This window comes from Notamacropus eugenii, chromosome 1, assembly GCF_028372415.1.
Source record: "Notamacropus eugenii isolate mMacEug1 chromosome 1, mMacEug1.pri_v2, whole genome shotgun sequence".
In the NCBI taxonomy this organism is placed as follows: Eukaryota; Metazoa; Chordata; class Mammalia; order Diprotodontia; family Macropodidae; genus Notamacropus; species Notamacropus eugenii.
In genome coordinates this window covers 620,454,865-620,478,900 of record NC_092872.1, presented here as the reverse complement: position 1 = coordinate 620,478,900, position 24,036 = coordinate 620,454,865, and the positions used below count along the sequence as shown (strand labels likewise).

The following is a 24,036-nucleotide window of genomic DNA, read 5'->3' as shown; positions in this document are numbered from 1 at the left end:
ACCTTACTGCATCCATTCACTACCCATGAGTAAAGGAGTCATCTTGTTCTCCCAGATAATGAATGCAGAAAAATATATCTGGAGCTGACTCGGGTCCTTTTGAAGACATCGACAATTCTGGCTACTCATCCAATGAAAGAACACTCCTCTCAACCACGTGGTAGACTCACAGCTATCAGTTATAAGATGCCTTCATATACTCTAGTCCTCACAAATCTCTTGGAAGCAGCTTCCTATGATTCTTCATATGGATGATGCTATCTTAGCAAATTGTCTTAGCCATTGAAGTCTGCACATGCACAAGATGCCCATTACAGATGAAAGGCTTTGTGTATGACCCCAAGAACATCCTGACTGTTCTTTCGAAGGACCAGCTAAGCATGCAGAGGCTCATCGCTGGAAGTTTGGCCACTGGGAGATGAATTCTTTGATGAGAGCAGCTCATGGAACACAAATACAAAATGTACCCCAGTACTAGGTATCACTTCTTCCATTTTTATAGTGCTGGTGGTGGGATACTGGCCAAATGGCCAGAAAACTTTTAGAACTTCTATGGACATTAGCTGCTGTTACACTATAATGTGAGATTTCTGTCCAGTGACTAGTGCCTGGAACTCAGCCACTTCGGTATTGATATTCTAGCTTGAGATTAAACTAGAAGACAAAGAAACCACAACCAAGTGGAAAGCTGGATCACAAGATCTCCCCACAGAGGCTGCTGGAAACAATTTCACTATGCCTAAACATAACATAAAGCATCATTTCTTGAGGGTACCTGATCATATTGACTTGTAGTGCTCATGTTGAGCCCAAGCAAACTAACCCCATGATGATAATAGAAACTTATGTTTCAGTATCTGTTACAGAGGCTGAAGAAATTGAGTAATTCTATAAAGGAAGTGACAAAGGAAGTAAACTGAGTCAACAGGTCCTTTGATACTTGTAAAATACAATTAAAAAGCAAGACATAAAAAGTACAAAGTCAATATAGTTTTTAAAAGTCCTATTTCTGTTTTTTGTAAGTATTTTCTTTCAGGAGAGAGTTACTAGAAGGCCATGAATGTGGCATATTACATAAAAACAAAACTTCCTATGTCTTTATGGACAGAAATTATTTATTTAAGTAGGAGTCACTACTGAATTAGCTATCTGTGTGTAGTGAGACTATTGGGCTGTTTAAATAAGTTGTTGACATTGAAAAATGGAAGAGAATGTTAGCTGGGAAAAAAATTAAAGTCACTAACTCAGATTACTACTATTTCTTAGAGGAGGTTAGCCAATATTAAACATTGCCATAACAAGAAAGTCAAAAGACTTCAAAACTACCTGAAACTGAAGACACTTACTCTTCCTGTCAAGCAACGAGACTTGACAATGCAGAATTGCTGCAAGGTCTTTTTAAAATCATTATAGAGGAGGAGGGGTGTAATAGAGGGTTAAATGATCTAGCAAAATACTTTGCTTGAAATTCAACTAAGCCATATAATTTCCAGAAAATTTGTAGAATAAAACCTGAGAGGCAGTTTTCAGAGGAAGAAATTAAAGCTACCTATAGTCATATGAAAAAATACTTTAAATCATTCTTGATTAGAGAGATGCAAATCAGAACAACTCTGAGGTACCATATCACACCTATCAGACTGGGTAACATGACAAAACAGGAAGATAATAAATGTTGGAGAAGATATGGGAGAGTTGGAACACTAATTCATTGTTGATGGAGCTGTGAGCTGATCCAACCATTCTCAAGAGCAATTTGGAACTATGCTCAAAGGGTTACAAAAATGTGAATACCCTTTGACTCAGCAATATTGCTTCTAGATCTCTATCCCAAAGAGATCATAAAAATGGGAAAAGGTCCCACATGTACAAAAATATTCATAGCAGCTCTTTTTTGTGGTGACCAAGAACCAAAAGTTGAGGGAATGCCCATCAATTGGGGAATGGCTGAAAAAGTTGTGGTATATGAATGTAATGGAATACTATTATGCTATAAGAAATGACAAACAGGAGGATGTCAGAAAAGCCTGGAAAGACTTGTATGAACTGATGATGAGTGAAATGAGCAGAACCAGGTGAACATTACACGTAGTAACAGCCACAATACATGAGGACTGTTTCTGATAGACTTTGCCCTTCACAACGTAAGGAGGTGTGTGTTCATCCTTTGTTGCTGAAGAAGGCCGTGCCATCAGAGAAATGATGACATGACTTGCACTTGACTTTGTTTTGAGTGAGGGAGGGCTGTGCAGGTCATCAGCCTCACTTCTTCTCCAGAGCATCTGAATCCAGTGATCAGATATTCATCAGGATGACTGGAGATGACCCAGGATGAGACAATTGGGGTTAAGTGACTTGCCCAAGGTCACACAGCTAGCAAGTGTCAAGTGTCTGAGGTGAGATTTGAACTCAGGTCCTCTTGACTCTTGCACTGGTGCTCTATCCACTGCACCACCTAGCTGCCCCAATCACAATGCAAGGAACTAAAACAAAGGGCTCTTAAGGCAAAATGTCTTCCACATCCAGAGAAAGAACTAAGGAATTGCAACACAGAATGAAGCAGACTATTTTGTCTTGTGTTATGTTTTGTTTTAGTTTTTCTCATGGTTTCTCCCATTTGTTGTAATTCTTCTATGCAACATGACTAATGTGAAAATATATTTAATAAGAACATATTATAATAAGAACTCATATAAGACTTCATGCCATCTCACAGAGGGAGGGTGAGAGAGGAGGAGGGAGAGGAAGGGAGGAGGATGGAGGGGGAAAAAATTTAAGATTTATGAAGTGATTGTTGAAAACAAATAAATTATTTTTTTAAAAAGAAAAAAATGAGAAAAGACAACAAAAAACACAAAATATAATAGATTTGCCAGTGTTTATAACAATAATGCCTAGGACATCATTAGTGACAGTGAAAACACTCCAGCCCACAATCACCAACTGCCTATTAGATATCTGCACTTAGATGCCCCATGGGTAGCTCCAAATCAACATGTCCTGAAAGAACTCATTATCTTTTCCCCTAAATCTACTCCACACTATGAGTTCCTTGTTTCTGTCCAGGGTACCAACATCTTTCTAGTCCCCCACATCAAGAATTTTAGAATCATCTTCAACTTTTCCTTCCTCCTCATCCCATATATCCAGGCATTTGCCAAGTCTTAGCTAGTCTGCCAATCTATCTCCTGCTTTTGCCTCCTCTCTCCACTCACATGGCTACTACACCAGTTCATACCTTATTCACTTTTCACTTGAACCATTGAAGTAAGCTCCTACTTGTCTCCAATCCATCCTCCACACAGATGCCACATTGATATCACTCTCCTACTCAAGAAACTTTAATGACATCTATTTCCTCTAGAATAAAATGCAAACACCTTTGTTTGACATTTATATCCCTTAAAAATCTAGTTCTAAGCTAATCTTTACATGTTGATTACATATTAATCTCCCTTACATACTCTATGTTCCAGCCAAATTGGCTGGCCTCCTTGTGGTTTCCTATATATGGAATTCAATCTCCTGTCTTTGTACTTGTATATTTTCTGTTCCTTGAATATTCTCCCCATTCAACTCACCCATACCTCTATAAATCCCTAACTCCTTTCAAAGTTCAGCTCAAGTGAAATGTCTTATATAAAACCTTTCTGGGTTTCCTAACTCAGTTTTTAGTGATCTCCTTGAAATTAATTGGAATTACCTTGTTTTTACTCTTCTACATGCATTTTTTTCTCCCAGTTAATTGTAAGTTCTTTGAGTAACTACTTAAAGAAGCCTGTTCACTGAATGAGTGTATCTCACTCAAAGTAAGAATATAATAAGAGCTTAACCTGAAAGGGTCAGGGTCTCACATTGCATCCTGAGCCACCTCCAGTTGGCCTGAGGAATATCAGGCCACTGGACCCAGATGGCTCAGGAGAAGAAAGTGAGGTTGGTGACCTTGCAAAGCTCTCCTTCATTCAAATCAAAGTCAACTGCAAGTCCTGTCATCATCTTAATGTCAAGATCCTCTTCGAGAATGAAGGACAAACACAACAACCACAAGTTCTTTGAGAGAAAGGACTATTTTATTTTTGTCTTATTATCTCTCCAGAACCTGGCACATAGCATGGCCCTTAATAAATGTTTGCTAAATTTAATGGATGAATGAGAAGAAAGCACTATGTGCTTACTATTATGTGCCAAACACTGTGCCAAGTTTTGGTATACAAAGACAAGATAAACAGTACTTTCCTTCAAATAGCTTATGTTCTAAAGTGGGAGATAAAACATCTAGGGAGTAAGAGCTTTGGACTTTTGAAACCAAATTTTCAAAGTTATAGGGATACCGAGTGGAGTCATAAAACAATTGGTTGCCATTCATTATCCCAACCAAAAAAGAGTGGGCGGTGTGAATTGATTACTGTTCTCAGAGCAGGAGGTTGAAGGAAGAGGGTAAGGTAGGAGAAGTTACAGGTGCTACAGGAGATGGCAGCCCCAGGGCAGAGTTCCAGAATTGAGGGTTAACTTCACCAGGAGGAATGGGAGTGGTCTGTGGGAATCTGATCCAAAGGATGCCTTTTGGGTGGGAAGAGGTTAGAGCTTAGTGACAGGGCAGATGTCAAGGTGTCAAAGGAGGATGTCTGGATGGAATGTAAAGCATAGTCTCTATATGAAGTAGGAAAGGCAAGAAAATGCAGCATGAAAGAATAACTTGACTGCACACAGAAGAAACAAGGTAGTAGTTTTAAAAGCACTGAGGAATTAATTTTTTGAGATATCTTAAAGAAAGAATAATGCCAAAAAAATAAAAAATAATAATGTGTGATATTACTACCCCAATAGGAGGTCTAATAAGACTTCAGCAACTACTGACTCAGATGCCTACTTTCTCATCTTTATAAAATCTTTATGAGAACAGTCTATACAGGTACCCAGGGATCCTCAAAGAAAACAGGAGAATGAAACAGACAAGATGGTTTTCTACAAATCACATTTTCACAGTTGCATGATTGACTGAAAGGTATAGAGAAGGAAGGATTCAGCTGTGTTTGTTATTTTTGATTACCATAAAAAAAGACATTTGATTCAATAAATCAAAAAGCTGCCTTAAAGGCTCTTCTCCAACAAGGTGTCTCTTATGCATATGTTAAGATCATAGAAAACTTCTTAATGAATTCAATCACTTGGATAATTTTGTTCAATGAGCCTCTATCACTCTCAAGTGAGGCATAATAATGGGAGACCTGTGTTCACCAAACATCACTGGTAGGATCATGTATTATATCCTTAGGAGAGTCTGAATAGAAGAAGGATTGCTCAGAGATGGGGAGGTACTCCAGCTGCTTTTCTTTGTAGATAGCATTTAGCTTATTACATCAACCCCTAGAATGCTACAGGGAAATTCAATGAGATTCATGGCTACTCAAAAGAGATCGGCCCATCAATCTACATCGGGGGGAAAAAGAAGTGGATGAAGAATGCCTTGTACATATTAGGTACTTAATAACTGGTTGTCAAATTGAATTGAATTGAATGCATACTGCCCAAATTATGACATACATTTACCCAGGCAGTGCACTGAGGTATATCTTTCTTATATAAATATTACAGATAGACAAATAGGTAGAGCTCAAGATGAATACAAGAACAAGAGAAGGACAGAATGTATTTGAGAAGTTATAAATTGCTTTCAATGATCCCAAATTATTTGCTCCCTGACACAATATACCATTTAAAACAATACTAATATTCTTTTGATCATGGTATATTGTATAAGAATTAAATTTCTGGATAATTCTACAGGAAATGGAGAGGCACATAATGGGAAGTATAGTAAATTGCTGTATGATGGAAAGTGACATCAGTCAATCAGTCTCACTTTAGTTACTTCCTAGTTTCATGACCTTGGATAAGTCACTTAATCACTTCCTGCTTCAGTTTCCTCATCTGTAACATGGAGGTTATAAAAGTACCTATCTCCCAGGGCTGCTGTGAAGATAAAATGAGATAATACTTACAAGGTGCTTTGCAAACTTTAAACCTCTATATAAATGCTCTAGTTATTATTACTCTTATTAATCAAATCAACACACATTTATTACATATTATATGCTGGGTTTTATGCTAAGCAGTAGGAATACAAGTGCAGAGAATGAAACAAACCCCTAATTACAAAGAGCCTGTGAGTATACTCAGTGGGGGAGAAAGTAAGTATATGTGTGTATATGTATATATATGTGTGTGTGTGTGTATGTGTGCATGTGTATGCATATGTATATGCATATGTATATTCAGTTTTACCATAAAGTGAATAAAAAGAAAGTAGCTAATTACATATTAGTTTAAGAAAGGGGACATAAAATATTTAATTCAGGAAAATGCATGGTCAGAAAAGGAGATGGTTCAGTCACTGAGGAAACATGAAAGATAACAAATGGATATGTCGACCAAGAGCTATCCATCAAATGTTAAAAGACCTAGAGGAAGGCATCGAGCACACGAGGTAGAGAGATCCTATAGAAAAGATTTATGAGGTGGCCAAGAATTACCCAGGATGAAAATATGTGGATGGGATAGGTGCCATTGGTAGGAGAACTTATGATGATGTGGTCACAGATCCTTAGAAGAAATGAAGCCCTTGTTGGTGGGGCACATGTTCTATTAGCACACTCTACCAAGTAGCAAAGGCTTTCAGACTTCTCCATTCAATCAAAGCTCAAGATAAATTGGATTATTCTTAGAGAATTACAATAATAGTAGCAATTAGCAATTATATAGTGCTTTAAGGTCTGCAAAGCACTTTACAAATATTATCTCATTTTATCTTTATAATGATCCTGCAAGAAAGGTGCTATTATGATGCCATTTTACAGATGGAGAAACTGAAACTGAGAGGGCTTAAATGATATGCCCAGGGTCAAACAACTAGTAAGTGTTAAAGACCAGATTTGAACTTAGATCTTCTTGAGTCCAGATCCAGTGCTATGTTACCCAGCTGCCTACAATCCTCAGAAACATACTTCACCTTATACTTTAGTGCCTTTCCTCATTTCCCCCACCATGCCAGGCATCCCCTCCCCCTTTCTTTTTACCTTTTGGATTCCTATGCATTCTATAAAATCCAAATATGCTAATTCTCAATTCCCCATTAGACCTCACCTAGTTTTTTTTTTAACCTTTCTAATGAACTTAACTTGGTCTCCTTTGAAAATGAAGGATGAGCAATAAAAACAAATCACAACAACTTAAAATTCATTAGCTTTGTAACTAGTCAGCATGTCTCAAGTCTCCATCCCCTCTAATCCATTCTCCACACAGCTGCCAAAGAGGTTTTCCAAGACTGACCATGTCACTCCGCTGCCCAAGAAACTTCTGTGTGCCCTATTATCATTAGGCTGAAAAAGCCAATTAGCATTTAAGTACTTACTACGAGCCAGTTAAGAAATAGAAACAACAGACTTGGGCGACTAACTAGATACATGGGGCCAGTTAAATAAAAGTGTGGAGCTGGAGGCTAGACCTACAAGCTTTAGTGTTTAGGGAGATGATTGTAGACAATAATAGGAAATTTGGAAGGCGGGGTGAGTATGGGGAAAAGATGAGTTCCATTTTGGACATGCCAAGCTGAGATTCCTTTAGGATACAAAGTTTGAAATTTCCAATAGGCAGCTGGCAATATGGGACTGAAGCTCAGAAGAGACAATAGGAATGCATACGTAGACCTGAAAATTATATGAAATTGAAATAATAATTAAGATCAAGTGAGCTGATGGGGTTCCCAAAAGAGAAAATACAGAGACAAAGGAGAAGACAGTTCAGGGCAGAACCTTGAGACAAATTCATGATTAGTGAATGAAAAACTTATGATGAATTATCAAAGGAACAATCAGAATGGTAGGAGGAAATCCAGAAGAATAGATTTCTGAAGAGTGAGACTTAGGGAGGTAGGGAATGATGGGAGATTGGGTTCTGATCACAGAAGCAGAATACTTGTGGGTGTGACCACCTCTGTGGGTAAGATTAAATGCAAGTTTTTCTACTTGGATTTAGGAACACTTCTCAATCTTTTCAATCTTATCCAATATTGTTCTCCTTTACACTCTATGATTTTTTCAAACTGTCTTTCTTGCTGTTCCTTAAACAGAGAACTCTCCCTCCTATCTCGTAGCAAACTGGCTTCCTTTCATACCTGGAATGTATTCCCTCTTCTTTTTGTCTCTTAAATTCACTAGTTCCCATTCAAAACTCAGCTAAAGAGTCACCTACCATATGAAACCTTTCTCTGTTCCCCCAGTGTCCAGCATCCTCCAGGAAAATTATTGTGTCTACATTAGTATATGCACATACATGTATTTTTGTGTGCACATGTGTATGCATGTATGTGCTTACATATACATACATAAACACTCACAGAGAGATACACATTCTATCAGAGGTGATGGAATGTACATATATGCATACTTTAAATGTATACATTTTATGTGTGTGTGCATACACACGCACACATACGTATACATGCATACATTCCTCTCCTCTGATAAACTGTAAGTTCCTTGAGAGCACAGTCTTTCATTTGTGTCTCTATATCAAAGTACCTAGCAAAGTATCTATAAAGTAGGTATGTTCTTCCTTCCTTGCCTAAGAAGACCATGCCATCAGGGAAATAATGACATGACTTTCACTTGACTTAGTTTTCAGTGAGGGAGGGCTGTGCAGGTCACCAGCCTCATTTCTCCTCCAGAGCCATCTGAATCCAGTGACCAGATATTCATCGGAGATGACCCAGGATGAGGCAATAGGGATTAAATGACTTGCCCAATGTCACATAGCTAGTAAGTGTCAAGTGTCTGAGGTGAGATCTGAACTCAGGTCGTCCTGATGCCTGCACTGGTGCTCTATCCACTACACCACCTAGCTGCCCCTATCTATAAAGTAGAATCATTTAATGAATGCTTGTACATGGATTAGTTATAATTATTTGTCTATATGTCTTTCCCTCTATAAATATGCTACTGGAGGGCAAGAGTTTTGTCTTATTTTTAAAAATAACTATTTTGTATGTTTTGTTTTTATAACTCCTATCTATACTATGCCTCACTCTTCTAGAGACATTCTCTGTAACAAAAAATTTAAAAAGGATAAAAAATAATTCATTACAACTAACCAAAGCATCAAACAAGTCTGATAACATATTTAATGTTTCACATCAAGGTCCTCCATCTCTTCTAAAATAAATGGGGGAATGTCACAGCATTCTCATAAATTTAGAGCTATAAGGGACTACAGAAATCATAAGTCTAAGCCCTTCATTTGTTAGATGTGGAAACTGAGCCATAGAAAATATTGGTGACTAGCCTAGAGTCATGTAGCTAGATGGTATCTAAAGTAGGATTTAAACCCAGATTTTCTTGACTCTGTGTTCAGTACCCTAGCCAGTATACCATGCTACTTCTCACATCTCTTCTTCATCATTATACTTCTACAGTGCTCGCTTTTGATTATTTTATCAACGTGCTTCAATTTACACAATTGTAGTCATTGTGTATATTGCTTTTGGTTCCACTTCACTGTCCAAAGACATGCATATGATGGCATGCCTCTCTGTATGTCACATTATTTATTTTAACAGTACACTAATATTTCATTACATGAATGTACCATGTTTAGCCATTCCTCAATTGTTGAGCATTTATTTTGGTTTGCTTTATTTTTTGTCACCATAAAAAGTGCTGCTCTGAGTATTTTGGTTTATATAGAACCTTGCTTTTTGTCATTCATCTCCTTAGGGTATGTATGTGTTGAACAATGAAATCTCTGGGTCAAAGGATTTGGGCATTTTAGTGACTCTTTTTATAGAATATCAAATTATTTTCTAGGATGGTTAGACCAATGTTCATTATTCCTATCTTTTATCACCTTTCCTCACCTTCCCCTTCCTTCTCTCCCCCTTCATGGCTGGGACCAGTCAGTATCTGGTGTCTTTTGGGAGTTGGGGAAGAGGCATGTAGGGAATAAGGTGTAGCAGCAAAGTCTCTGCAAGGGGAGTGGATACGAATATGGATCCTAGGAACAAGGAGCATGGAGGACAGTGAGGAAAGCATGATCAGGGAACACTTTAATGATGAGCCTTCTTTATTTTGTCCTGCATATCCAGCTCTAAATTTGGCATGTAGCTCCTCTTTTGGATTTTTTTTTGTTGATAATTGGTGGGGACTGGGGAAAATGTTTATTTATCATTTTATTGGTCCTGTAGGGACAGCCTTATCAAAACTTTGCATCCTCCTCTAGCATAGTGTTCTGCTCATAGTCAGTGGTTAATAAATTGGATAAAATTTATGAATCACTTAATGTATTCAGAACACAGTTCTGGGTGCAACAAAAGACAGAATTGTTGGGGTACAGATACTATAATGAATGAAGGGATCAGCCTGTAATATGTAGAGGATTCAGTATATGAAAACTAGGAATCAAGTGATGATTTTTTGGGGGGGATTACAGGACCTTTTGAGGGTCATGTAAAAAGAAAAGGGAGTAATGATAACTATGACTCATGGATCATCTATATGAGAAACTCATTTCTGGATTTTATGACTTGGAAGGCCTGTCTCAATGACAGTTCTTCCCTGATCATACTAGCCCGTAGTTATGTGTGAACCCCTTTATTACTCTTTTAGGCCTCATTTTGTATGAACACATTCCAAGTTCTGAAAAAAAGTGAATTATACATGACATCTTGTCTTACCTATTAGACTATGAGCTCCTAGGGCTCACAAAGCAAGAGACAATAATGTAAAAACACTTAACACAGTGCCTGGCACATAGTAGACACTTGTTTCCTTCTTATCTTCTCCTAGAGGGCAAGGGATTATATGACATGTTTTGTATCCCATAGAATCTACTTACGTACAGTGTAGGGACTCAACAAATATTTGTTGAGAATGAATGAATGAATGCAGGGATAGATGGATGAATGAATGGATGGATGGATAGATAGGTGAATGATGGACTTTCTTTTCTTGCTCCTGTTTTCCTTAAGAGAAAATTAATGGAAAAATACAGAAATATTTAGAATGTAGTTCTTTCATCCTGTGACCCAAGTTTCAGCCTGTTCTATTTCAGGCATGCCTCTAGTTCCTGGCTTTCCATCACAGATTCAGGGGCCCTGAGAGAGATTATTGGAGAATCTGAATATATTATAAGGTTTGAGCTACAGATAGAGAAGATTACTTCTTTTTCACATCCTTTGTCTCTCTTTTTCTCTGTTTCTGTGCTTCTGTCTTCTGTCTCTTTGTCTGTCTCTCACACACACACACACACACGCACTCATATAGATCATACATCTTTGCCATACCTCTTGCATCACAAGAAACAAACTACATTGTTTCACAAAAATGTGCTGCTCTTTCTCTCAGAAGGTGATATTTCTCTTATGGATTTTGACCTATCAGCAATCCAGATGTATTGAATATCTTTCAGCATATTGCTGGGTATTGGGCGGATAACAAAGACATGATTCCTGACCTCGAGTAGCTTATAGGCTATTTAAAGGGCAATATAAGACACAATCTTCATTCTCCCACACACTGAGAATCTTTGCTCATAATGTTCCCCTTGTCTAGAATGCAACCTTTATTCCTCTTCACCTGTAAATTCCAACTCATGCTCTAGTGCCCAAAATGTCACCTTTTCTACGAAGGCTTTACCCAAAGGTAACTTTTACTTCCTCAGAGAATCTTTTGTCTTGTACCTGTCTATGAATTTATTACATAGTATTTATTACACATTATGCACTTTGGTTATCTGTGAGTGTTTCAGGAATTTATGTCATTAAAGGATTCCATTTGCCCCAGGGCTTATCACAGTGTTAGTATACAATTGCAATGAGTCTAGAATTTGTGGAATTGTTGAATTGATCTGTATGGCTCAATTCTAGAAAACTTTCAAAGTCGGTCAAAGTAATTTTGACCGGATGTGTCAGAAAATCGCAGCCACGGAAGGTTTTCATTTTCTTTGTTTTGTTTTTGGTTTTTTGCAGAAGAGAGGCACAATGAAAGTGCTGCTTAAGAAAGAATAGTCTGTCAAGTTTAAGTAGGATGGACTGCAGGAGGATGGGATAACAGGCAGAGATAACAAGCTGTAATAATTGTTTACAGCTATTGTGCCACCCAATGAGATGAGCCAGAAAAGCTGTTCTGGTTGTACTAAAAGCAGTGAGGTTAGTAGTCCTCTGCAAATGTGAGTTCCCTGAGGTGTGGAGTTGTGTGGGTCAGAAATCTCTCAGTGGGAGGGTCCTAATCCCTGCTATAAACTGCATGGTCATTATTCCTCATCTTCTGGAAAGGAGGTGATATGGTAAAAATAGAGAATTCACATTCTGGCTCTGACACTTACCAGGGACGTGACTTGAGGAAGGTCACTTCAAATTTACGTACTTTAATTTCTTCATTTGGAATGAGATTCAATAATACTTAACTACCTCTCTTGGCATCTCCTCCATGTATGGATGCTTCTTTTCTCATACTTCCTACCACAAAGGGTCGGGAGCTGGCATACTCCTTGCTCCCTAAGACCATTTCCAGACCCTCCTTCTGCCCTATCTCACAGTATTATGACAAATGTACTTTGTAAAACTTCTATTGTGAAGGCAGCTAGGTTGCACAATGGATAGACCTGGAGTCAAGAAATCCTAAGTTCAAATCCAACCTTAGGCACTTGTAGAGGGCCAGTACCGATGGAGTCCAGAATGTGAGGTACTGTTCAGGTTTTACTTGAGACTTATACTAGCATAAGGGCTGATGTTCTCAGGAAATTGGCTCACCATCCCACTCCTGATAAGCCCTGATGGTGCATCCCGAGGTTGTTACGCAGAAGGAACTAAGATAAGGAAGTAAAAGATGTAAGCTAAAAATGTTCTCATGGGAATAAGCCTGCTTGCTTGCTTAAAAGAATATATAAATCTTGACCCTCAGATCAATAAACCAGTCATATATAGATTGTGCAGGCTCACTTAGCCCCCACTGCTGTCATCTCTTTCTTTTCTGTCACTGCCGCGCCTCCAGTCTACCAGTTGCTGGAGGCACTTAGTAGCTTTTTGACTTTGAACAAAATCATTTAATCTCTATCTTAATTTTCCTCAATATATAAAATATATTTCACATCAATGATCATTAATATATTAATATTTAATATTATTTCATAAAAAATATAGAAATAAATATAAGTATAAAATGGGAATAATAATCCTACACAGGATTGTTGTAAGGCTAAAATGAGCTATTTGTAAACTGTTTAGCATACCTGAAGTTGCAATGTGTGGTATAGCAAGGTGGTACCAGACCTGGAGTCAAGAAGACATGAATCCAAATCTGGTCTCAGACACTTCCTAGTTGTGTAACCCTGGGCATCTGGAGAAGGGGTTGGAGAAGAAAATGGCAGCCCATTCAAGTACCTTTGCCAAGAAACCCCAAATGGGGTGAAAGAGTTGGACATGACTGAAACAACTGAACAAAACAAGTTATTACACAGTTTCTCATAAAGTGAGTTTGGATTAGTCGGTCTTCAAAGTTTCTCCATCTTCGAATTCTATAGTTATAAGAAAAGTATCCTTTCACTTTTTTTTATCTCCCTTTTCTCCTTCCTCTTGGTTTAGCACCCCAGAGTCACTCTCTCAGGTCTCATTGAGGAAATGGGGTCTAGTGTACTGAGGATATTGACACCAGAATTAGGTCATGTGACCTGGTATTTAATGAAATGTGTCTATCTTCTTATGATCTTGGGACTTTGTATATGTAACCTGTGGCCATGCTATACCATCTTGCTATACTATATCATTTACACACTTCACTTAAAGACAGGAATGATTTAGGGAGAAAGGAATAGTAAATTTGGATCCACCCATTCACCAGGAATCTTAGGGTACACAATAGGAATACAAAATCTGTTTGGTGATATATAGATCTGTTGTTCTCTGTTACTCTTGAGATCCAAACTTCCTGCTTGCCATGCAGGGAATTGGATTGACTAGTAGTTACTATAGAAGACAGACTTGTTGTTTGCTATGCTCTTCAGACTTCTGGCATTCCCTGAAATGACAAGAGCAACTAAGATAGCCTGAGACTTTGCAAGCCCATAGGTTACAATGACTGTAGTCTGATCAGTCAGTGGCGCTGACCCATGATCCTGGAGTAGAGAGAGACAGGAGACAAAAGGGAGAGAGGATTCTGAGTCATTAAACTTGAAGTTGTTGAATATCTTGTCAGCTGGTGAGCGAGGCATGCATTTTGAAACATTTATCTCTCTCCTTGTGTTTGCTATTTTCACTGGGTCTGAGTCACTGAATGTGAATCTTTTCCCTCATTCTTTTCTCACAATTATGAATTCAGCAATGTCCTCCCTGAAGATCTAGAAGACAAGCAGTGGTTAAAGGAGATGGTTGGAGATCTATGGTTCCATCTATGAGTCTTGGAACATTTTTTCCTTCCAATTTTTGATATATTTAATAAGCTATATGGTCACAGTATCTTGAATATCTGAGTGAATGTGAATGTGTATGGGGGGAGTGAGGAGGAGAGATCAGAGTGGGTTGGCTCATGACTATGGAAGAGAGAGCTATAGATTTCATATTTTTTACATTTTAGGCAATATTCCATTTCATCCCCTAGGTAACCCTGAACACAGCTAACTGGTTTTAATTGCTCAGTACTCAGGAATAACCTAGGAATTCATAGGCTCACTACCTGCTAGTAGCTAGTGGGGATAAAATTACCATTAAGAAATCTATACCATACATGTCCCAAAGAGAAACTCCTGAAAGTGCCTCCTGGGTTGGTAGGCAACTCAGATATTACATTTTCTTACTGGATAACTAACATGGGGTCATGCTGCCTCATTGTAGGCTTATGGAAGGCAGCACCCAAGTTGTTTGGAATTGCATAGACTGCAGTATTACACCAAAGTGCCCCAAATATTGTACATGGGACATAAAGCTATCTCAGGAATGTTAATAACAAACATGAGACAGACTTAGGGATTTTGTGAGCAGCTTATAGCTAGAGTGTTTTACTACTCATGGCTTATATTCTTCTATTGTCCTCAGAGCATCTGAGACAGTTCCACTCAGTTAACATTTATATAGCACTTCATGGTTCGTAAAGAACTTTACAAAATGTTATCCCCTTTGATCCTCACAACTCTGAGAGGTAGGTACTTTTATTCTCATTTTACAGATGAAGAAAGTGAGGCAGAATGAGGTTCAGCACTCCATCTACTATGCCACCTAGCTGCCTCTCTAGCCACAGTGTCTTGGTTTCTATAATAGCCCATGGTTTCTTCCCAAGCACAGTTTCCAGATCTCTCATTAGTAAAATGAAAGACTGACCTAGATGATCTCAAGACCATTTCCAACTTTCCATCCTTAAATGAGTCACAAAACTCACATTTACCATAAATCCTCCTATCAGCTTTGGAAGAGAAACTTCAAGCATGACTATGTCTTTAATTTCCCTAGTTCTAATAATACATGCTCTGCTCCAGTCTCAGTGAGTCTGTCACCTGCAATCTAATTAAATTTGCCACAGGCCCCATCAGGGTGGTGATGTAACTGATGGCTGTACCCTCTTATTGCTCTACTGAAAGGTTGGCTATCTGTCAAAGTGTGGCTTCCATGCCTAAGGGGTTACCATTTTTCCACTTCCTTTTCCTCCCTATTCTTTTCTTTTTTGCCTTGTTATCCTTTCTCTTTATTTGGCTTCCAGGACCTGAACTCCTATTGTTGAGTTGTGCTTTATTCACAACCCTCGCTTTTTCAATGTCTCTTTTCTTTTTTTGATTGTTCCCTTGTCAACTGCTCCTCTCTGCCTTCTCCCTCCAGGAATGGAGGTTTTGTTATTTTGCATTCTATAGACTGGGCCCCAGCATTTGGAGCAGAAGTAAATTGCTTTCATAACACTCTTTGTGAGTTCATTGTGGTGGTTTGGGAGAAGGGAGGTGTTTCTGCAACTTATTGTGCATATAAATCCCTGGCATGTACTCTAGCCTATCAGGTTTGCGTGTGGCATGGCTTGTAGGCTCAGTAGTAACATGCCTTTTCTTCTTGCTACTCCATGTGGCAAATTCATCCTCTGTTACATTTGCTAACTGGATTGCAGCATCTTCAGCAAGTAGCTGACAGATGGATAGCCCTTTCCAACTATCTCAAAAATGTGCAGATAGCAGAGGAAATACCTTCCTACACATTTTGGGAAATAGAAGCAATATAGGGCAGTGTTCTGCACAGAGTAGGTGATTAATAAATGTTTATTGATTTACTAAATAAATGAAGGGATGAGTCTTGAACTTATTGTGCAAAGGAGTGGGGTCTAAAGATTTAAATTTATTGTGATGTAGTTTTATGACCTTAGGCAAATCATACAATCGCTAGTATTCAATTTTATCATCTGTAAAATGAAGAGATTGCATTAAGTCAGTGGTTTCCAGTGTCTAGAAGACCTTGGAGTCCTTTCCTGGGCTTTGCAAATTCAAGCATTATCATTTTGTCAGCGAGTAATTTTTTTTTTTTCCATCGATCAGTACTGAGAGTATTCTAAAGTAAAAATAGTGGAAATCACTTGTCTGGGTGATCCTTCAGATTCTCCCCAGCTCTCATATTTTATGTTCTACATTCTAACATCCCCTTCAACTTAAAATTTCAGTGTTTTAAGGTCAGATACATCTTTAACATTCAATGTTCTATATTTCAAGGTCCCACTTAGCTCTGAGATACTCACAGAAGAGGATTGATGATGTAGAAAGCTGGAATTTTTCTATGACCTCCACAAGAACATGAGCTTCAAGTTAACATCATGGAGAAAAGCCACCAGCTGTTGAGGAAAGCTATGAAAAGTCCCTAAGGATCAACATCCATCTATTTATCGGCTATTAGATAATGTCACATAGTTCATTGCTTTAAAAAAATCAATGAGCAGTTAATTACTGACTACCTAATGTTCAAAGGCAGATGATGCAGTGGATAGAATGCTGCATCTGGAGTCAGGAAGATTCAGCTTCATGAACTCAAATCTGGCTTCAGACACTTACTTCTGTGTGACCCTGGACAACTCGCTTACCTTGTTTGTCTCAGTTTCCTCATCTATAAAATGAGCTGGAGAAGGAAATGGCAAACCACTCAAGTGTCTTTGCCAAGAAAACCCCAAATGAGATCAGGAAGAATCAGATACAACCAAAACGAATGAACAATAACAACATCTCATGTTTAGACAGAATAGTGAAGGTACAATGGGGGATAAAAGACATGATCCATGTCTCCAAGTCAGAAGACAAGATTTCAACATGTCAGTAAACAGAATTCATGGCAGTACAATCAAGTGCTAAAAAATATGTGTTGGCAACTTTATTGGCTCTAATATTTCAGAAAAGGAAGATAATACTCTGGACCTGCAAAGGACAGTCAATCCAACTCACAGTAGAAGTTAAATATAAGTAACATAATATGATAGAATGGAAAGAAAAAGGCAATTTAGACCCAGATTGGAATGCTGGCTTTGCCACTAAAACACTCTTGGCCATCTGTGTGACCAAAGGCAAATAACTCAACCTTTCTAGGCTTTGATTTCTTCATTTGTATCAGAAAGGACTGGATTATTAATTAAGGAATTGGTCTAGATTAACCTTAAGGACCTCTCCCCCAGCTCTAAATCTCTAATTTAACTACTGGAAAAAGTAAAGGGACTTGCGTGATTTTCAACAAAACAAATAGTAAAGTTTTCACTCATAGAAGATTCCTTGACCCCCATGAATGAAAAGTGAGATGAAGAAAAGATCCTCATTTTGTGTTTTTATTTTTATTGTTTGACCTCCATTTTTGAAGAAGACCAACTGGATTGAAGTGAGGCAGAGTTGCACAAAGTCATTAGCCTTACTCTCTTTTCCTGAATCCTCAAAGTCCAGTAGCAAGACATGTGTCAAGACAACTAGTGATGGTCTGGGATGTAGTGAATGACCTTGGCATCTTTGTCATCTGACCAGCTATGGTGACTGCTTCCACCACCTTCATGGCTGTTGGAACAAAGTGTTCTCATCCACATATTCTGCCCAGGAAAGTCTCCACATTCTTAAGGTAAATAAACCCCTAACTCAACAACAGGTCTGAGGCCCATTGATTACCCTCAACCTGGTTTAATCTGTCTGCCAAGATGACCTACCCAAGAGTGCCTACTGTACATGCTACAGCTTTTTGGAGCTATAGGTCAGAGTCGATTGCCAGGTGGACATCAAAGGTGGATGAGCAGTACTGTAAAAGACCTCACATCAGAGGAGCTAGCGCTCTTGAACACCCCACATACTTGTTACCTCCCCATTTTATGTACTATAGTAGGAAAATATTGTCTTGGGAATTAGAAGTCTTGAGTTCTAAACCAGGTTCTGATTGTATGATTTTGGGGCCTTCAGTTTCTTCATCTGCAAAATGAGTAGGTTTTACTAATAGTGCCTAAAGTCTCTTCCAGTTCTGAAAAGTTATGAGTTAAGACACGTAGTCTCCATTTTTTGGTAAATGAGATTTCTCAGATGTGTTTTCTTGAGTTCCATCAATGTGTACTTTAACCCTGGGGAACTTCTCCAGACAAACTGACTAGCTTTCTCCCAGTGACACGAAACATTAGTTAAGTGCACACATTTCCCTTACCCCCAGTTTGCTGCTCAGCGGGGGCAGCTGCACTATTAAAAGCCCAGATGGCATTAGTTTCAGATCACTTATCTGTAAAGGATGCACCAGACCTGATAAGAGCCTGACAAAAGGTACCAGCTTTCCTCTCAGTGGGATTAGCCCATTTGGAAGCCAGAGGAGGGGACTGGGATCCTTAGTATTAATGGACTCCAGGCAAACATCACCCAACTTCAGCTGCATGAAAAAAGTCTCCTGAGCACATAAAAGTTATCTTGTTGTCTTGCTTTGGTTCCTAATGACCTCTAACCAGATTTTTTGCACTAGTCGTAACTTTTTAAGCAAAACCATACAAACAATATCTTCTGTTCTCTGCTGGGAAAGCATGAGGCAATTTATAAACAAATTCAGTCAGTCAGGCAGTCAACAAACTTTTATTACGTACTTATTGTGTTCCAGGCATGTAACAGTGATACAAAGAAAGGCAAAAGCATGGTTCAATTTTCAGTCCTTATGAGCAGGGCCTGTCTTTTGTCTCTTTGCGTCCTCAGCATTTAGCATAGTGCCTGGCACATAGTTGGCATTCAATAATTATTTACTGATTGGCTGATCGTTCCTACCTTCAAGAAGCTCAATTCTATTGTGAAAGAAAACAGATAAAGAAATATATACCTTCCAGATAATACATAGACTAGATGGAAGGTGATCTCAGAGGTGAGGCACTTGGTATATGTGTTAGGGTAGAAAAGAGAGAAGGAATTGTTCAGGGAAGTCCTTCTGCAGAAGTTGAGGTTTCATATGAATCTTGAAGGAAGCTAGGGAAATCAAAATTATATGTGAGGAGGAAAGGAATTCCACATTCTAGGCATAGCTAGTTATTAAACACTGGCTTTGTTCAGAGAACTATGGGAGACAAGGGCAGATTCAATGCGTAAGTAAAACAGACCTTCTTTTCAGTCAGGTAGCTCACAGTCTAGAAGGGGAATTTTTATATTTATACATAATACACACACATACACATATATGTGTGTGTACACACATAAACAGTATATATTATACACATACACACATATATAAATACACATATATACATATATAATGTATGTATGCATGTGTGTGTATGTCTGTGTATGTGCGTGTGTGTATGAAATATAGGCAGCTAGGTGACTCAGTGGATAGAGTGTCAGATCTGGAGTCAGGAAAACTCCTCTTCTCAGTTCAAATTTGACCTCAGGCACTTGCTAGCTGTGTGACTCTGAGTAAGTCATTTGGCCCTCTTTGCATCAGTTTCTACATCTGTAAAATGAGCTCAAGAAGGAAATGGCAAATCCACCAATATCTGCCAAGAAAACCGCAAATGTGGTCAAGAAGAGTCAGCCATGACTGAAAAACAACTGGATAATGATACATATATGATCACTTATATTATATATAGCACACATAGCATGTACATAAGACTTACAAGTGATAAATGAATTAAGGCTGGGATTGGGGAATATATTTCCAGAGCAGGAGGGAACTCGAAGTGTAGTATTAACTCCTCCATTTATAGAGGAAGAAATTAAAGATGAGAACAGCTCAATAAGTCTACAACCAAAGTCACAGGAATGCTGGGAATCAGAAGCAGGGTATTTACACCAGTCTTCTGATTCCTGAGTCAGTTATAGTGCTTTTCTCCCTACATCATTCAGCTTCCTAAAGGTCTGTGAATAAACCTTTAAAAGACAGTCAAAATTCGACAGAAAAGGCTCTCTGGGCTTCAGGAGGCAGCACAAGCAATGAAACAGGATCTGAGATGCCTCAGTGGCAAGTGTCCTAAAGACTGTGAAGAGGCCATTCTGTTGGACAAGGAGAGTCAATGAAATGGAAGGATATAGTTTAAGATGGGAAACAGAGCTATGATTAAGTTGAGTCAACTATAGGTTTTCCCTCGGTGTACCAATTATAAATGTGCTGAATTTTAAAAACTCCTGGCATAGTCTTTCACTGGGATAGAAACAAAAGAAATACCTAGTTAGTAAAATTAATTAGTTAAAATAGAAAGGAACCAGATGGCAGGCTGGGGTGAGGTTCTCCCCTACCTTACTCTGTTTCCCTCCTACATAATTCTGAGATTTCTGTCTCTTCTCTCTTCTCAATTGAGTACATTTTCCATTGGGCAGCTAGGTGATGTAGTGGATAGAGCACCAGTGCAGGAATCAGGAGGACCTGAGTTCAAATCTCACCTCAGACACTTGACACTCACTACCTGTGTGACCTTGGGCAAGTCACTTAACCCCAACTGCCTCATCCTGGGTCATCTCCAGTCATCCTGATGAATACTATCTGGTCACTGGATTCAGAAGGCTCTGGAGGAGAAGTGAGGCTGGTGACCTGCACAGCCCTCCCTCACTCAAAACAAAGTCAAGTGCAAGTCATGTCATCATTTCTCTAATGGCATGGTCTTCTTCGGCAACGAAGGATGAACACACACACACGAGCCATAAGTACAGTTTATGGTACTTACCCCGGGCAAATATATTTATGTATGTGCACATACATATGTGTGTGTATATATGTATGCATATATCTACATACATATATACACACACATATCCTAGTTCTGAGTCTGACTAAATGCTCTCTGATTCTAACCCTAAATGCGCTCCAATCCTAGCCATCTGCTTCCCCGAAGGAAAGAAACCTTGTTTTCCTGATGCTTTGGAGCCTTCATTGGAAAAATAGCCCGCACATTCATTAACACACCCACTCCCCAAACTGTCAGCCCCTTTGGCTGCTGAAATTCATTTAATACGTTTAGTTTTCTGAAATACGAAGAAATGAAATGTCAACATTTCAGGAAAAAAAACTAAACTAAATAAAAAACAAGTAAATCCAGTTAAAATCAAAACAGTACAGCCCCACATGGCCAAGAATGCCAGTCAGTGATAATCTAAAGCAGGGCCTTTGTAAGGTGTGGTTTTAGAGGCTACAAAGTGAAGGGGTGGAGCAAATACTAGAAATGCCTGAGTAAAGGTCCTTTGGATGGACAAAGGTTCAGTTAGAAAGAAAGCCAAAGAAAGGGGCAGAGGTACTTGCAAAAACTGAAAATCAAAAACCATGGAATAGGTAGGAAGGACCATTACATTTCCTACCTTTGAATCCTTAATCCAAAGCTCTTTGTACATTACATGTAATTCTAAAAGTTTGTTCAGTTGAATTGAGCTCATTTTCCACACTTGTAGAGAGGAGTGAAAGGGGGCAGGGCCGAAGGTTTGGAAAGTCAAGGCTGTTGCAATCTCATGGACATAATACAGGGCATTCCCCAGCTGGTGGAGTCAGCCCACTCTACTTACAATTTTGTTTTAAACAGCTGGACCATCATTCTGCAAAAGGATAGTAAAGAATATCATGGATCTTAGCATCAATTGTACCAAGCTGGACTTGAGATTTTGTTTATAAATCTTCCCTCTAAATGTACCTTCCATATTCCACTCTTTGCTCCTTCCTTGTTCCCCATTCCCAAACACCACCACTCCCCTTCCACCTGCCCATCAGAAAATTGCTGGGTAAATATTGACAACTGCAAGGCCTTCCAAAAGCATTGGGCTGGCTGGGCCCAGAAAAAATGGACAAACATGGCAGAGACACTACTTCTCTATTTGGTCCAAATCACATGCAGAAGAGACAATCCATTATGGGGAGATATTACGAGGGGGTCTGGGAAGGGGTAAGGAGCTTTTCATAAGGGTCTCCTTTTCTAAATAAAATGGAAATGGAAGTTTCTCCCATAACTAGGCCAGATGGAATGAGAGGAAAGAGGAGAAGGTAAAGAAGAGAGTTGTTTTTCACTCCTGAAACATCCCTATGGATAGAAATAAAATCAGAATTTTAACTCAGTGTCTGGCAATGTTTCTTCCTGCTTATGGTCCAAGGCTCTGCTGTGACTATTTCATGGCTTGTAAACAGCCTAAATAATTTGTGGAATCTTCATACTGATGCCACTCCACTAACCACAGCCTGTCATTGGAAAACTGACCTAGAGGTTCACCTGTTTGTGGAGGGTTTTCATCTTTTTTTTTTTCTCCCTTTTGAGTGAATGTCCGGATAACTGCCAATCACAGAGAAGTCACTCAAGTGGAAAAAAAGATAGGATTTCTAGCCAGAGAATGTGGCCTCAGATCCCAGTCCTGCCTCTTTCTTTGAGCAAGGGGCTTCCCTCTCTGGATCACCTTCAAAATGAGGGCATTGGACAAGGCCAAGGTTCTTAGCCTGATGTCCATGAACTTGAAAAAATATATTCTAATGACCATACTTCATATAATGGTTTCCTTTGTAATCCTAGATATTTTATGCATTTAAAAGCATTATTTTGATAAGAGGTCCATGGACTTTACCAAGGTGCCAAAGGGGCATATAACCTACAAAAGACTAAGAGCCCCTGGACTAGATATTTTCTTACAGAGGGGACCTGGGGTAACAAATAATATCAATTTGGAGTTGAGACCTGTATTTAAATCTGCCTGTACCACTGCCTAGCTGTGTCAGGCCAGCCCAGTAACATAATCTGCCTCAGCCTCAGTTTTCTCATCCGTAAAATGGGTGGAAAAATATTGCCTCATAGGATATTGTATGCACAGTACCTTAAAAATCTTAAAACATATAAATATTAGCTATTATTATTCTGAAGTCCCTTTCAGCTCTGATATATTGTGATTCCAGGAAATGTGAGACCTTGGCAAGTTGCTTAATTTTCCTGTGTCTGAGTTTCTTTATTTATATAACTGAAGCAGCTGGTGGCTCAGTGGATAGAGCCTGGGGTCAGAAAGTCCTGAGTCCCAGTCTGGTCTCAAACTCTTTTTGCGGTTGTTATTCAGTCATTTCAGTCATGTCTCACTCTTTGTAAGACTGCATTTGTTTTTGTTTTGTTTTATTTTTGCAGGGATACTGGAGTGATTTGCTGTGTCCTTCACCAACTCATTTTTACAGATGAGGAATTGAGGCAAACAGGATTAAATGACTTTCACAGTAAATGTCTGAAACCAGATTTGAACTCAAGGAGATGAGTCTTCCTGACTCCAGGCACAGCACTTTATTCACTGCACTACCTAGCTGCTCTTACTATAAAAATAGCTACATCCCAAAGGTTACTGTTCCACCCTATAGTCCATGACAGATACTAGGGAAAATACAATCAGGTGTGAGACAATAATCCCAAATCCCATCATGGATTGTTGCGCTGAAATTTCATTTCAATTTGTGTAGATCCTAGAAACCTAGGATGTCATAACTAAGAAACCTTAAAGAACACCTAGTTGAACCCTGTACCTCTTCTTGGCTTTCATTTAGCAGATAACATTCTTAAGTGTGTTTATATAGCACTTGCAAAATCACAAAGCACTTTAAAACATCTC

At 38.8% G+C, this 24,036-nt stretch overlaps 1 protein-coding gene across 3 annotated transcripts in view; it reads right to left on the bottom strand.

Moving 5' to 3' along the window:
- The window catches only part of ZMAT4 (zinc finger matrin-type 4), a 756,701-nt gene that overhangs the window by 98,142 nt on the left and 634,523 nt on the right, over positions 1-24,036 (bottom strand). The window lies entirely within an intron of this gene.